The sequence below is a fragment of the Pholcus phalangioides genome, unplaced genomic scaffold (genome assembly GCF_987345545.1).
Source record: "Pholcus phalangioides strain wild (caught in Gottingen) unplaced genomic scaffold, Ppha-v1.0 ptg000015l_1, whole genome shotgun sequence".
NCBI lineage: Eukaryota > Metazoa > Arthropoda > Arachnida > Araneae > Pholcidae > Pholcus > Pholcus phalangioides.
This window is the reverse complement of record NW_028301608.1, coordinates 44,566,370-44,581,118: the sequence shown is the minus strand read 5'-3', so window position 1 is coordinate 44,581,118 and position 14,749 is coordinate 44,566,370. Positions and strand designations below refer to the sequence as shown.

The following is a 14,749-nucleotide window of genomic DNA, read 5'->3' as shown; positions in this document are numbered from 1 at the left end:
TCTTGGATGAGTCTAATTCCACGCTCTGGAGCACGGATGTCTGCTGTCGTATCCAGAAAGGAACTTCCTACAACAAGACTTTGTAACCACTGCTGGAAGCTGATAGCAGACACTGAGAAATGGTATTGAGCCATTTCCTAGGGACACTGATACCTGCAGTACGGTCGTGTTCTCATCACGATGATCCACGTTGGGACCCCGTTCACGGCACAGTGGTGATCGAGCTGATTTCAAATTTAAAAAAGTATCTCCGCCGATAGTTATATAACAGGATAAATAATAAAATAACATAATAAATAAATTTGAGCATTTACCATCATTTTAATTCAAATAACGAAATACAGATGACCGCACCATTAAGACCACGAAACAAGCACAACTCCAACACATAAATCCATTAGACATACATTTACGCAACACGTTCTGGCATCTACCAATTCGTTAGAAATTCCGCAGAGGAAGGTTTATAAGCTTTATATAGGAGATACTTCCAATGGTTATGATTATAAATTCATCCGTGTAAATCGTGTATATCATTAGATGCTTATTATTTATCAAACGGTGTATAACGACCCTTCAAGAGCGATAGATTCGATTTGTGCAGAAAATTGTGAAAAAAAAACATGAATAAATATTCCAAGTAGTTCTATGGTTTTCCAATTTTCTGGTGAACTTAATCGATCACATTTGGGCCACTTCGATAATCATAGTCAGAAAAATATTTATAGTAGAAGGACCGTGTGCTCTATAGCCCAGGGCAGCAAGTTTGGAGGGGCGGTAGATTTGAGGAATGAGTGGTCATGAAAATTAATGAAATTGGAAGAGGGCGGCAAATTTCGTTAAAGCATAAGTCTGCCTCTGCCCAGAGAGCGAGGGAATAGGTCTTTAACTGACCATACGAGTGACTTACAGAGTTTGCAGACATGTGAGTGACCAAAACAGTGTGTTAGCATGTGAATGACCATAAAAGGGACCTAAAGATGAAGAATTCTCATACCAACCATATCGTGACCCGCTTCTCTAAAAGAAAAAGCAAAGGATGGTGATCAAAAAGTGACACATTTCTCTAAATAATCTTCCGGCATTTTATTATGTTACTTCCACCCCATTTTGCAGCCACTCAAACTCCACAAAACAGTTCATGCGGGTAAAAACTGGCGGAGACCCGTTGATGGGACTCGAGTTTGTGCATCTAATCATGTTGAATTACAATAATTCGCTAATCAAATCACAGTTATGTTAATGATGTCAAAATATGTGTGTGAATGCAGCAAAAAATAAAACACACTCTCGTTTAAAAAAGATCGTAATGTGTCTGTTACGAACAATTTTGCCAGCGGCTCAAACTCAGAGTCTAAAATGAAAATATTTGACGAATTCCAAACAAAATCTTTATTGAATTGCTAAAGCATCCGGGAGCTGTTCGGCAGCAGTTAATCATAATATCTTCTAACCGCAGTGACTAAAATTGTCACGTTTTTTAAGCTGTGTTTGTGAAAGCGAAGGAAAGGGAAAATAGTTGTACGGACTGAGAGAGGGTGTGAAAAGAGAGAGAAAGAGAGGACGTAGAAGTGAGTAACGGGTAGAATGTTCTGGAACTTTTGCGTTAATTGATGTTAAGTTTTTCCTAGGATATAGCTTCGCCCCCAAAACCCTTCGGAAAGGCGTCAAGTGCCATTAATTTCAAGTGCCGCTCAGAAATTCAGTTCGTTACTTACTCTTTTTTTTTTTTGTTTTTACTCTTTTTCTTACCTTTCTTTATCCTTATTTTTTTCTTTTATTTTGCTCGTTCTGGTGGTGGATTTAATCGAGATTCCATGTCCGACTTTTCTCTCACTACGACAACCAAGGTTTTCTCTTTTCCACGAACTCCTTCCCATTGCACCCCCCACCTCCCCTGCATCCTCTCATTATTCATCATTACCGAGAAAAGGGGGGACTTCTGGTTTCCGACATCACCAATTTGCTGCAGCTAATTTTGACAATAATCCTAACGAACGTAGAGGAGTTAATAAATTTAGAGCTCTTCTCTGTGGTCGGCCAAAAACGTGTCATCGAGTCGTCGAGGAGAAGGACGAAGAAGCATCTACAAAGATGACGGTGATGACATTCATTCATTAAGTCTGATCGTGTAATGAATTTTCATAGCGTTGTGAATTATTTAATGCCCGTGACGATAGAAAAATAAATCTATTACTTACAAATTACACGATATTTAGATCTTGTTTAGTCGGTGTTTGCATTATAATTATCCTTAAATAAGCTGATTACAGCTTAACGTAAATATATTGTTCATTTTTATATCTTCATAATAACACATTGAAGAATGAATTATCTTTCTTTTTCTCCTTTACTTGCAATTATTGCAGGTAATTATCCTTTGACAACTCACTGTACGTATTTAAACGTATTCAACGTATCTGAATTGGTATTTTTATTTCTATTGTAAGCGTATAGGGCAGATGGTATTTTAAAGTAGCAGGTTAATTAATTCGTCGTGTACTAACTAATTTTTTCGCTATTACGCTTTGATTACAAATGAAATGGCTTACGAAATTGTTTACATTGTACAAATTTAATTTTTTCTCATAATGTGGTAGCGAAAAGTCCATTTACATTTTGTACATCTTTTAATGAAATATAATACAATTAGCTGAATCCATATCGAATGTATGGATTCAGCTTAAATCACGTAAGTTCGTCAAATAATTTTTTTGCACGTTAATTGATTAGAGATTGATTTGGAATCAATAAATTCATTTTATTAAGATTATGGAATTTTTCAAATTACTTTAATAAATAAAATCGCCACATTTTTATATGTTTAATCCATGGTTATCACTATAATAAGGAGACATGATATATTTAACATGGTGAAACACTATGCTCTAATTTCGAATAGAAATATCATTAAAAATAGTATTTAGCTATGGATTTATATGAATTCTTTTACACATGTTCTTAATTGTTTGTTCCATCCTTTGCTGTTAAAAATTTTACATATCTTGGATACTTAATGTTTTGTAAATTATCAAATAAATGCATTAAAAACTGTTTTCGCTCATGATAAAATACCATGATATAGCCTAATAGCTGAAAATTTTAAATTTAACCTTAGTTAAAATTAAAATTTAAAATTTCAAAATTTTTGAAATTTAAATTTGATTTTCAAAAAATTTTTTAAATAAGATTGAGTGGATGAAATCTCAAAATTTTACTTCACTTCACGAATTGAACAGTTTCCTTTACTTTGAATTAGTTTTTATTCAATTACATTGATGTCATGGTATTTTATCATGAGCGCAAGTAGTTTTTAACACTAGAAAGACGGACGGGATCTGTGTGACACAGCGCGCTTTGTTTCTCTGCTCCCATATCTCTAGTAAGAATGAACCAAAAGCTTTAAAATTTCGCAACTTTTCCTGTACTGTCATGTTTTTAGCGTACATCAAAGCTTTCTTCATTATCTTTCTTAGCAACGGCGATAAGAAGGGATATACCTAGAAAGACGGGAGGTGGCCCCACTGAGTCTCTTACGTATTTTAGAACATATTCACCATATAATACCACCAACATTGTCACAATTGATTTTGTAAGGTCAAAGTTCTTCTGATAGTCTCTTTGTGAATATAATATGGTATAATTCCCCCATTCTTCAGACTCTTTTACTTTATTCTTATCGGCAGGTGTCTCAGCTTTTGTTGTCAAGTGTTTTTTGCCGTTTTGTCCAAAAAATTGTTTTTTCTGTAAAGTAGAAATATCCACGCTCGTATGATTGCTGTAGACAGGTACAAATAGATTGCCACAAAAAGATACATATTCAATGACGATAATACTTTTCAGAAGTTGGCAAACATTGTGTGTGTGAAAAAGCAGTAGTGCTGATGGTGAGAATTCAGAGGAGAGATAGAATGAAAATCATCCGATGTAAAACCTTTGTGAAGTAAGCAACAATATTGATGATGTGCGAATTATAATTAAATTATACCTCTTAAAATGCTTTAGCTGATGCAAAATAAAATGCTATTAGAAACAATACATGCAAATCACATATTGAAGCCACCAATGTAAAGCTAGAGCTACCCCAAAACGTCAGCTGATTTCCATAAATGTCAGAGATCTCAATAATATCCCGTTCATCGGTAGGGAAGTAACTGCTGCAAATGAAAGTTAAAGAAATATCGCGGGACCTTCCTCGTGAAGGATGTGAAGGATTCCAAAATATTTTACGAGAAACTCATTGCCTCCAGATACTGATGCAACATCAACGTAATGTGATGTTTTTTTCAAATCTAAATCAAAAGCTTGGTTGAAACCCTTCGGAGAGATCATCGTAAGGTGCTTCCTTCCAACCACGAAAAAAATAAAGCACACACACATTCGTTGATCATATTCACAACCTCGAAGTGATGTAATACTCCCAGATCCTATTGGGAATATAGAAAATACAGATCCCAGTCTGGAGTTTCCTCCACGCCGACGCTCATCAAAATGTTCAAAAATTGCCGGAAAAAGAAATGGGGGTCACACAGACCCCTTATCGTCTTTCTAGGTATAGTCCCCCGACCCGTATTTCTAGTGGCAATGCATTTATTTGAAAATTTACATAAAGTATCCAAGGTATGTAAATATTTTTACCAGCATAGAAGATGGCATACACTAAAAATATGTGTGAAAACTTTGAAATAAATCAATGGTTAAATAATGTTTTTAATGTTATTACTATTAGAGCATAGCGTTTCATGATGTTAAAGGTATCAAGTCCCTGGGAAAAAAAATTCTGCATTGTTTAAGACGGATTATGTATCACTGGTATATTCTACGCATTATTTTTCCTTAATCTAGGAACATTAATTCGTAAAAAAAAATTCTCTAAATAAATATTTCAATAAATAATATATATGTGTGAGTGAGAAAACGGCCATTAAAAAAAAATATGGGGGACCAACACACACACAACCTTATACATTCTTTAAGAAGTCATCATTGGTGAATGTAATTAACATCTGTCGAGTGTACGCAAAAAGGCTTGTGACATACACACTATGAACATACCCAAATATTTTGTCACTATCTCAGCTAATATAATTTTACATTCCAAAATTCATTCTGAGCATTTAGCAGCCACATTTCGCTTTTAATATATGCCTTTGTAATGTACACAAACAAACAAGCAGTAAGTACTATTACAACTATGCATGCACCTCGTAAACATTCCTCTGAAGGATTTCTAATGAATTGGTGAATGGTGTTGTGTGAGTAGTATATGCGTGACCTTTTTTTAATACTCATTGTCATGTTATGTAAATATCGTGTTGTAGTTCTGCCTGTTCTCTGTGAAGAGAATCGTTCCGAATGGGAGACCAACTCGCATTCGCACCTCAAAGTTGCAAAACAGCACTAAATCAACTTTTGCCGGCTATTACTGCACCGCCAACAGGGATCCTCACGATGAAAGTCCTGCATGACACCTACACGACCGCACATTTTTAGTAAACAGAAAGTTTCATTTTATCCCCCACCAACTTCGGTCATATCGTCATCTATATAAATGGTGGGAAATGAAGGCGGTGATCGCCTCGGTAGGTAAAGAACTTGTTTTTGTGTTTCCCTCGGATTCGAACCCGTGGACCTTAACGATAACCGTCATGTTGAAAGACAAACATCTTACATTGCGCGACTCGGACGCAAACAAGTAGCAGGTACTGCAAAAATAAATTATATGTCGAGAAAGTGTGTGTCGCTTGTACTGGGTGCATAAGATAGAGAGAGAGATAGTCCCTTTCCACTTCCAATATATACGGGGTGATTATAAAAAAACTATCCCGACGTATGGGCCCCTAACTATCATAATATTCACAGAAACTGAATGAAATTTTGGCATAAGGTATTTTGAGGTATGCGCTCAAGAGTGATATGGAAAACAACAGTGTCACTCTAACAGTTACGGTTACAGTGAGAAAATTTCGAAAATATCAAATGGCAACACCCAGTTTTTTGTATTGAAATGCGATCTCCATACTGAAAAACACTAAATAGCGGTAGAATGGCACCTGTAGCACGAAAATCCCCGGAGCTAGGCAAGGAAAATTAAAAAGGACTTTGCCGTGCACCAGAGCACTAATGTTCGTTTCATTCGTCACACCGTTTCTTCGGCTGAGATCCCAGCGTGATTAGCCCTCCACAAAACGAGAAGAAGGAACCAAGAAATTTGCATTTCTTGGTTCTACGTAAGACACAGTCATGACTGACGTCGTCACGCTAGGTGGAAGAAAAGGTACTGCGAAATGCGAGCCACGTATGTTGCTTTCTGCCATTCTGAACAAGATGCCGCTTTCAGGGAAAGAACGTGGGGATATCGTAAAGATTTAAGACAATAATCCACATGATGTGCTTGTACGTCCATTACACGAGGAAAAAGTGACTGTGTGGTGTGGTATAACGAGTACGTTCATCCTCCGCCCTTACTTTTTTGAAGAGGTTACTGCCGGTGATCTGCAAACATGTACAGTAACGAGTGCTCGCTATCTGGACATGTTAACTCGTTACGCGATTCCCGCATTGCAACGGCAAAATGCTCTATCTGAAGTTGTGTGGATGCAAGATGGCGCTCCTCCACATGTAGGATCTTCAGTCAAACGTGTCTTAAGTCAACAGTTTGGTGACAGAGTTATCTCCCGTCATTTCCCATTTTCGTGGCCACCAAGGTCTCCTGATCTTACACCAATGGATTTCTGGCTGTGGGGATATCTGAAATTCAAAGTGTATCAGTTTCGTCCGCAAACTGCATCTGATTTGAAAGATGCCACCAGAACTGCGATTCAAGAGATTCCTATTGCCATGGTACGTGCTGCAGTGCTATCCACCATCTGCCGCATGCAAAGTGTCATCGTGTGTGAAGGAGGTCACGTGGAAAATTTGTGAAACACAATAAAATGCTTTATTTTATACTGCTTCTCTGTCCTTATTGGCTGTCCTCACTTTTAGCCTATCTACCGCCGGTGATTTTCATGGTACAGGTGCCGTTCGAACGCTATTTAGGGTTTTTTACAATGGAGATCACATTCCAATACAAAAAACTTGGTGTTGCCATTTGATATTTTTGAAATTTTCTCACTGTAACCGTAACTGTTAGAGTGACACTGTTGTTTTCCATATCATTCTTGAGCGCATACCTCAAAATACCTTATGCCAAAATTTCATTCAGTTTCTGTGAATATTATGATAGTTAGGGGCCCATACGTCGGGATAGTTTTTTTATAATCACCCTGTACTAAATCATAATGAAGCTTGATACCACAATATTTACTGAACCATAATACCCTTAATTTAAAAAAAAGTATAAAAATAATGTGTAGGCCTCAGATATGTCATTGATATTGCGAGGGCATAAAAAAATTAACTTTTTATACGAACGTGTGTTGTGTGTGTGTATGTCTTGCCCTTTCCTTTAAAACCCAATTGGAGAAAGATCACGAAAAATTCGCATGTTTTCAAGAGGAATATTCGCTGAGGTGTTTGAATTCGAAAATCACTGAAGAATGCGAAAAGAACAGCATATAAAGAGCATAGAGTGAGCTTTTCCCGTTTGTTTTTGCGGCTCTTTCCTTCATTTTTAAATTCAAACAGACAGGGAAACAATTTTCTGATTGTGGGTTTTAGATCAGGGGAACCAAACAAAAACTCAATGCGGCACTTACGCCAAGTAATTCGAAAATGATTATGGGTCTATTAGCAATTTCTAATCAATTTTTACCATCAAAAAAGTTGTAAGCGGTTATGCACATGAATTTCTATAACGACAATATTTGTGCAATATCATTCAAATTCGACATAAATTTTATTCATGGCACATCTCTAATAAAATACTGTTATACTTATAAGAAGTTTGAATATTTTTACCTGGTAATAACGTCCTTGTTTATATTCTGAGAAATGGCTGTTAAATTGATTTTTTGGCCTCACTCAGATAATTCTACGCAATCCCCTTGCGATTATCGATACTACAACCGAGAACGTAAATCATATTGTCATCATGAAGTGCCTAGTGATTGTTTGAATGAAGTGCAAACTGAAGCTACGGAACTGGAAGCATTCAATTCCCAGAAATAGTCTGATGTAGCAGTATATTCACAAAACACACTTGCTAATGCATTGTCGGAGATCAATCAATTCGAATTCACTCATAGCGTGTTGTAATCGGATCGAGACCCATACATCTAGCAATTTTGCGTGGAATATTCACTTCACCAAGGCAATTACCCGTAACTTCCATCTACACTGCCTCGTAAATATTTGTTATAACAGTGCTCTACGCCGTTTCATCATACTCATTTAAATGGATTCATGATACTCGAAATGAAAATTTATTTACGGGAATTTACGGTGGAATTTTTCCTATAAAAAACTTGAAAAAAATGTTTTTATTCTTATTCGTTTTCTGTTGCGGGATGTCTCATGAGAGTCCGTGCATGCTTTAGGGCAGTGTTTCCGAAAGTGGGCAATATCGCTCCCCGGTGGGAGATGGAATGGTCCTGAGGGGCGATAGAAGCTACGAGCATAACATAGGATCCTATGGGACGGCATGAGTCGGGGAGCGATGACAGAAAAAGGAATTCCGAAGGAGGGGGCGATGGAGCAAAAAGTTTGGGTTTTGGGAAAATATGCTTTTGGGTCTCGTTTAAATTGAAGAAGTTGGTGCATTTGAACGTGTCAGGAAAATTCACTGACCACAACAATTCACCGACATCAGTTCGACATGAGTGAATGAACGAGTGACTGAATGATCGCAGGTGCAAGTGAACGAGTGAGTGAATGAATGAGCGAAACCGGCCTGTCACTGGAGATAGCTCACTCACTCACCAGGTAGCTCATCCTACTACTCATTCACTCACCAATTAGCTCATCCTATTACTCATTCACTCACCAGGTAGCTCATCCTATTACTCCTTTACTCACCAGGTAGCTCATCCTATTACTCATTCACTCACCGGGTAGCTCATCCTATTACTCACTCACTAGATCTCTCATTATATCACTCACACACTAGGCCACTCACTTATTCACCAGGTTAATCACTCACGATGTCACTCGGTCACTCTCTCGGTAGACCAGTCATTCATTTGATCTCTAGATCAATCATCTACTGCCTAGATTACTTTCTTGATCTCGAGATCAATCATATGATTCCCAGGTCACTCCCTTTATCTGTAGGTCAATCATTTACTCCCTAGGTCGCTCACTTGATCTCTAGGCCAGTCATCTCTAGGTCTCTTCAGGTCACTCACTTACTGGGACGCTCACTTTGTCATTCACTCCCTGAGTCGCTCATTCTATCATCCACTCACTAGGTTGGTCACTTTGTTTTACACTCAATCACCTGGTCGCTCACTCTGTCTCTCGCTCACTCACAAACTAGATGACTTAATCTGTTACTAGCCCTGGCTATGTAGCTCATTCTATCACTAACTCACCAACTCACTCTGTCACACACACTCATTTATTAATTATGACCGCCTGACAGTTTTAAGCAATGGAGCAGCGGCGTCACGTTGTTCTGTAATTTCGAGGATGTAACCATAAAACGTGAGCTCAAACTTTCACGAACGCATTCAGGGGACCGACAAAAATGAAAGAAAAAATATTTTTGATTAACCGGCACAAAATATTTCACTTGCTTTCTGCAATACTTGCATTTTCGTAAAAATAGCGTGTATATTAAAGAAAATATGAAGGTTTCTTATAAAAAATTAAATTTTCATCGCATGTTATCAACTACAGTTGTTTTTTTTTAATTATGACATCACACGCTTAAAACACTTTTCTTGCATATCATCAGGCACGCGCCTTCGCTCATTTGCACAATGTGACGGGCTTCTCGAAATAATTAAAATAACAGAAAATAAAGGAAAAGTATCAGTTTCTTGAAAACTCCGAATCATCCAGCTACTAACTGAAATCACTGCTTATATACTGCATCATCGATATCTTTCCACATTTTCACGCGACATGCCAAGTAGAAGTTTCATATAAGTGTTGCACTATATATACTTTACCACTCACCAACTCCGCTCATATATCGCCGTACGACAATTTTCAACCAGTGGAGTTGCGTGGGAAATAAAGGCACCATGTATATCGGTGGTCACCCCAGGATCGGTAGGTAAAGCACTTTTTAAGATGCTCTTTGGCGGGATTCGAACCCGCAGACCTTGAAGGTAACTTTCATAGTGGGAGACGAGCTACTTACCACTGCTCCACTCGGGCGTTCTATAAATGGCAACTGTACTATGGCAACGGAATTATGAAAAGATAAAGCCTGCATACGACCGACCATGTTTACATAGATCTTCCAAAATGAATTATTAAAAACAATTATTTTAAAATCGTTCTCAAATTAAAACTCTTCTTGCAAACAAAATTATCAATACGTTCGTCCATTGAGACCAAAAAAGTTATATTTCAGTTTAAAAAGCAATTAAATACCTAAACATGTCATCTCATTTGTTTTCAAATAACTACAAAATTAACCCGAGAGAGATAATATCAGCACCGAAATTCAAGTAATTTTAATGTGCAATTAATATTCTAAAGTTATTGCTTAAGAAAAAAATGTTACCATGAATTATTATGAAAAGAACGGATTATCAAAGTAGAATGCTTCTGTTTAAAATACTTCAACGCATATATGCTTCACTCAACACAGCAAAATATATTTGGCAACCAAAAAATTATAATCCTCCAAATAGTGTAAGGAATTAACATGACGGTATTGTATCAGTCAAACATTAAGTTTTGTTGGAATAAAAATATGTAAACGAATTATATGTAAATGAGATCCGTAATGTTCGAGACCGATGCATGATTATTATACAAAAATTATACCATTACCTAATACGAAATCAAATGCATTTACAGTAACTTTTCTTTTTATTTGGGAATATCTGAATATATTTATGATAGATAAATTTCCATGTGTATTATAATTGGCAATTTTAATTGTGTTGGATGTTTCCGTTTTGTTATACCTGTTCAACACAATGAGAAAAGGAAATATATATATATATTTCTCCTATCTTTCATTTTATTTTCTCGAAGTATTGTTATCCTGAAAACCGAAAATATCAAATTACGGACAATGAAAATTGAATTAAAGCGGAGAGGGAAAAGAGAATTATTGATAAAAACAATATAATTCATTTTGTAAAGAAAAACATAAATCGATGAAATATAATATAAAAAAAAAACTCTAGAAAAAACATCAATATTGTTGAAATGTTAAAATCGCTCCGAAATATATTTTTCTTTCCACAAATAAACAGATTTTTATACCCATTATATCTGATACGCGCAATATTTTATCGGTTTTTTCTAAGATATACAAGGTCTTTGTGCGCATCATCGTCTCTTCTTAATTATATTGTGTGGAATAGTTTTGAATAAATAGGTAGATATCATTCAAAAAATAATAATAATCTAGTATTCACTCAAAACTATTAGAATTATCTTGAAAGTAGCTTGAGACATTTAAGAATATTTTTTTTTGTTTGACAGCCAAACAAGATGATCATACAGCGCAGGGCCGCAACCAGGGGGAAGCAGGTGGGTCTCGTGCCCCGGGCGCTGGACCAGAGGGGGCGCAAATTTTATTCTCAAACCTCTCTAACATTACAAGGGGCGTCCAAATGCACACTTGCCCCATGTGGCGAAGCATCTAGTTGCGGCCCTTATGCAGCGTGACCGAAAAATGACTACATAACTGTTAGTAATAAGAAAAAGCAGTTAACCCAAAAAAAAAAGCACACTTTATTCCAGGGGTGCACAGCCTTTCCGATCCACGAGCCAGATATGAGGTATTTCTGCCGCTATAGACCAACTAAAACAGGATTGTAGCATGGGCAAATGAATAGAGCATGGCGTTCAGCTTTGATAATTTCATAGTTGCTCATTTTGGTTAGAACAAACCCACGTTTCACTTACGAGTTGAGTGATATCACTATCCCGGATGTAACCAGGATCACAGATCTGGGTATGGTATTCTTGTTGATGAGCGGCTTAGATTTTCTGACTGAGAGGAGTTACTGACGTCACATACCCGCCCTCGCGATAGTGCAGCAGCCAGGCGAGGATATACAACTTGCGACCTAGACGACGGTGGACCTATGACTACTGAAGAGCGATGTCGACAGTCGAACTGATATGTGGAAGCTGGACAATGTAAAAATATTTATGATTGTGTGTGTTAGGTCAGTGTTAGCTGATTGACTGCGATTCTAAATTTTATATTCATTATTGACAACCATTCGATTAACTGACGATTGATAGATTCTTTATTAGCCATCATCTTATAATCTTGTTTATAATTTTGATTGTCCATTGGCGTTTGTTGTTTAGATTTTAATTGTCTGTTATATGATTCCAGACTGATGATTGTTTTTATATACATGTTATTTTTTGTTGCCTTCGTCTGAGGCGACAATGTTTTGTTGTTTATAATAAAACTTTCCCGATACACCCATCCCTCGGGGACGCTTCGATATTTCTCTGAGATGGGAAGCGGGATGTAGCCAGTCTTGCAAGGTCAAAGGCTTAGATTTTTTGAACATTGTTCAGCGGTGGTCAGGAAAGAATTCTCGGTTTATTGTTAAAAAGATCTCTTCGCGTTATCCTAAAGTCATTATCCCGCTTTTCCTGGGCTTAGTTCGTAGTATGCCGTAAGGGTTTTGAGACCTTAACTACAGATGGACATTGAGGGAACGTAGAGAAGAGTTACGCGTGCTCTTGCTGGCACAGTGTAAATCATTTAAGACAAATAAGAAAAAGTTTAAATATATAAATTTTGTAATTACAAATATTTAGCTTACTGAAAATTAATCCTTTAAAATTTTCTTAAGCCTGTTTTTGAAGGATTTATCTTTCTCAATACAGAGAGAGAGAGAGAGAGTCAGATGAATACTAAATCTCATCTCTTTCAGCTCTCACTTCCAATATTTACCATTTTTTCCCATGATATTTATCATCAAAAATTTCATTAATCTGACCTGAGTATTTTCTTTCCTAATATTTGAGAAAAATAAAATCTTCATCTATGATGTCGGGTCTGCTTTGTTCTTCATCAAATTGTTCTGTAGTAGGAGTTCGAACAACATGTTTATCTTTCATATCTTGTGCTGCAGGAGCATCGGTCTCAGAATATTGTGTCATGAAAAGGCTGTTTCACTTTCCTGTCCCTTGTGTTGTTTATTTGCTTATTTTTGGTTCCGTGGCACTACTATAATTAGTAGTACTGGTTCAAGCCTCCTCAGCGTTTAGACTGTTCAGATCATCAATGGTACAGTAATTCCTTTTGTTGGAGAAACCAATAGAAAATACTGCCCTCAAGTGACCCCGCAATTCTTAATCATTTCACTAATCATGTAGCCATTAATTGACAAATTTATTTATATATATATAATTTATCATCAGGAATCAAAACAATCAGTATATCGACCAAAGCGAACTTCTACCAAGACTGTAAGATGTAACCGCTAACCCTCTAAAGTTTAAACCTAAAACCTAAATAAAGTTTAAACCTAAAACCTAAATAAAGTTTAAACCTAAAACCTAAATAAAGTTTTGCCATTTTTGAAAAACTTTACCTTAAAACGCGGGTTATGATAAAAGTAGGCATAAAAAATATACGGGATAGTTAATGGAGATTTGGACACAATTTTTAATCGTGTAGGCTCGCGGCTGGATGTGCAATCACGTCTCTATTTCATTCGCAATGACTATGGCCTCACCTAAAACAAAATAAAAATTAGAGCATGCGTCCAAGTGATCCCACTAATAAAATAAATTACAGTCACCAATTCTGGCCATATCGCTATATTGCAATTTACAGCCATTAGCGAGATGGGTTGGAAGTGAAGATGCTGTCTATCGGTGGTCGCCTCGAGTTCTCGTTTGGGAAAATATCTTATCTATATCCTCCCTTGGGTTCGAACCCGGGACCCTGACAACAATCTTCACGATGGTAGACGAGCATCTTACCACCATGCCAGTCGGACACGAAAAGTGATGCCAACAGCACGCGGTGTTCCCAGGTGGTTACCCTCCAAAGTACGAACCGCGCCCGATGCTGCTTAACTTCGGTGATCGGACGAGAACCGGTGTTTTCAGCATGTTATGGCCGTTGGACACAGTCACCAACTGACCTCATTTGCAAAAATTAACCGTATTCGAAGTTTCCAATTTCCTCGTTGGACATATTGCCTGTTGTAGTCTTGCAGTTGTATAAATAATCATAGAAGTGGGAAAGATGTCTACCATTAGCACATGACTATATCACTTTGTAGTCGGGTGTACTCTTTCTCTGACGCACGCTCTTGTTTTTCTCTCTTCTTATTAATTTAGCCTCCCCCAGCTAGTATCATCATAAATGCTGGAGGCAGATTCCAAAAAAGAGCCGAGCTCATTTTCAAAATCAGAATCTGTTACTTGATATATTTTTGGTTATTCGTGCTTGAGCTGAACTATCGGCCACATCAAAATGTATATGTCTTAAATTGAGTTCTTGTAGTTATAATATAATTAAATTAAATACTTTTAATTGAAACTGATGTGTCGTATTTTAGAGTCGTGTGTGTGCGTCTCTTGAAATTTAAAGACCAATATGAACGTAGCTGTAATCGTAGAGCTGTATCTCTTCTAGATAGACAGTTTTAAAGTCCCATCGTCTTCATGGGTATATTGTTATCCATCACTTTAA

The 14,749-nt window shown here is 36.9% G+C and overlaps 1 non-coding gene across 1 annotated transcript; it reads right to left on the bottom strand.

Annotated features, from left to right (window-relative positions):
- Positions 1–14,059: 14,059 nt before the first annotated feature.
- LOC149076087 (5S ribosomal RNA) lies at positions 14,060–14,178 on the bottom strand. The gene has a single exon (XR_016194219.1). It is a non-coding gene; the product is annotated as a 5S ribosomal RNA (ribosomal RNA).
- Positions 14,179–14,749: the final 571 nt, after the last annotated feature.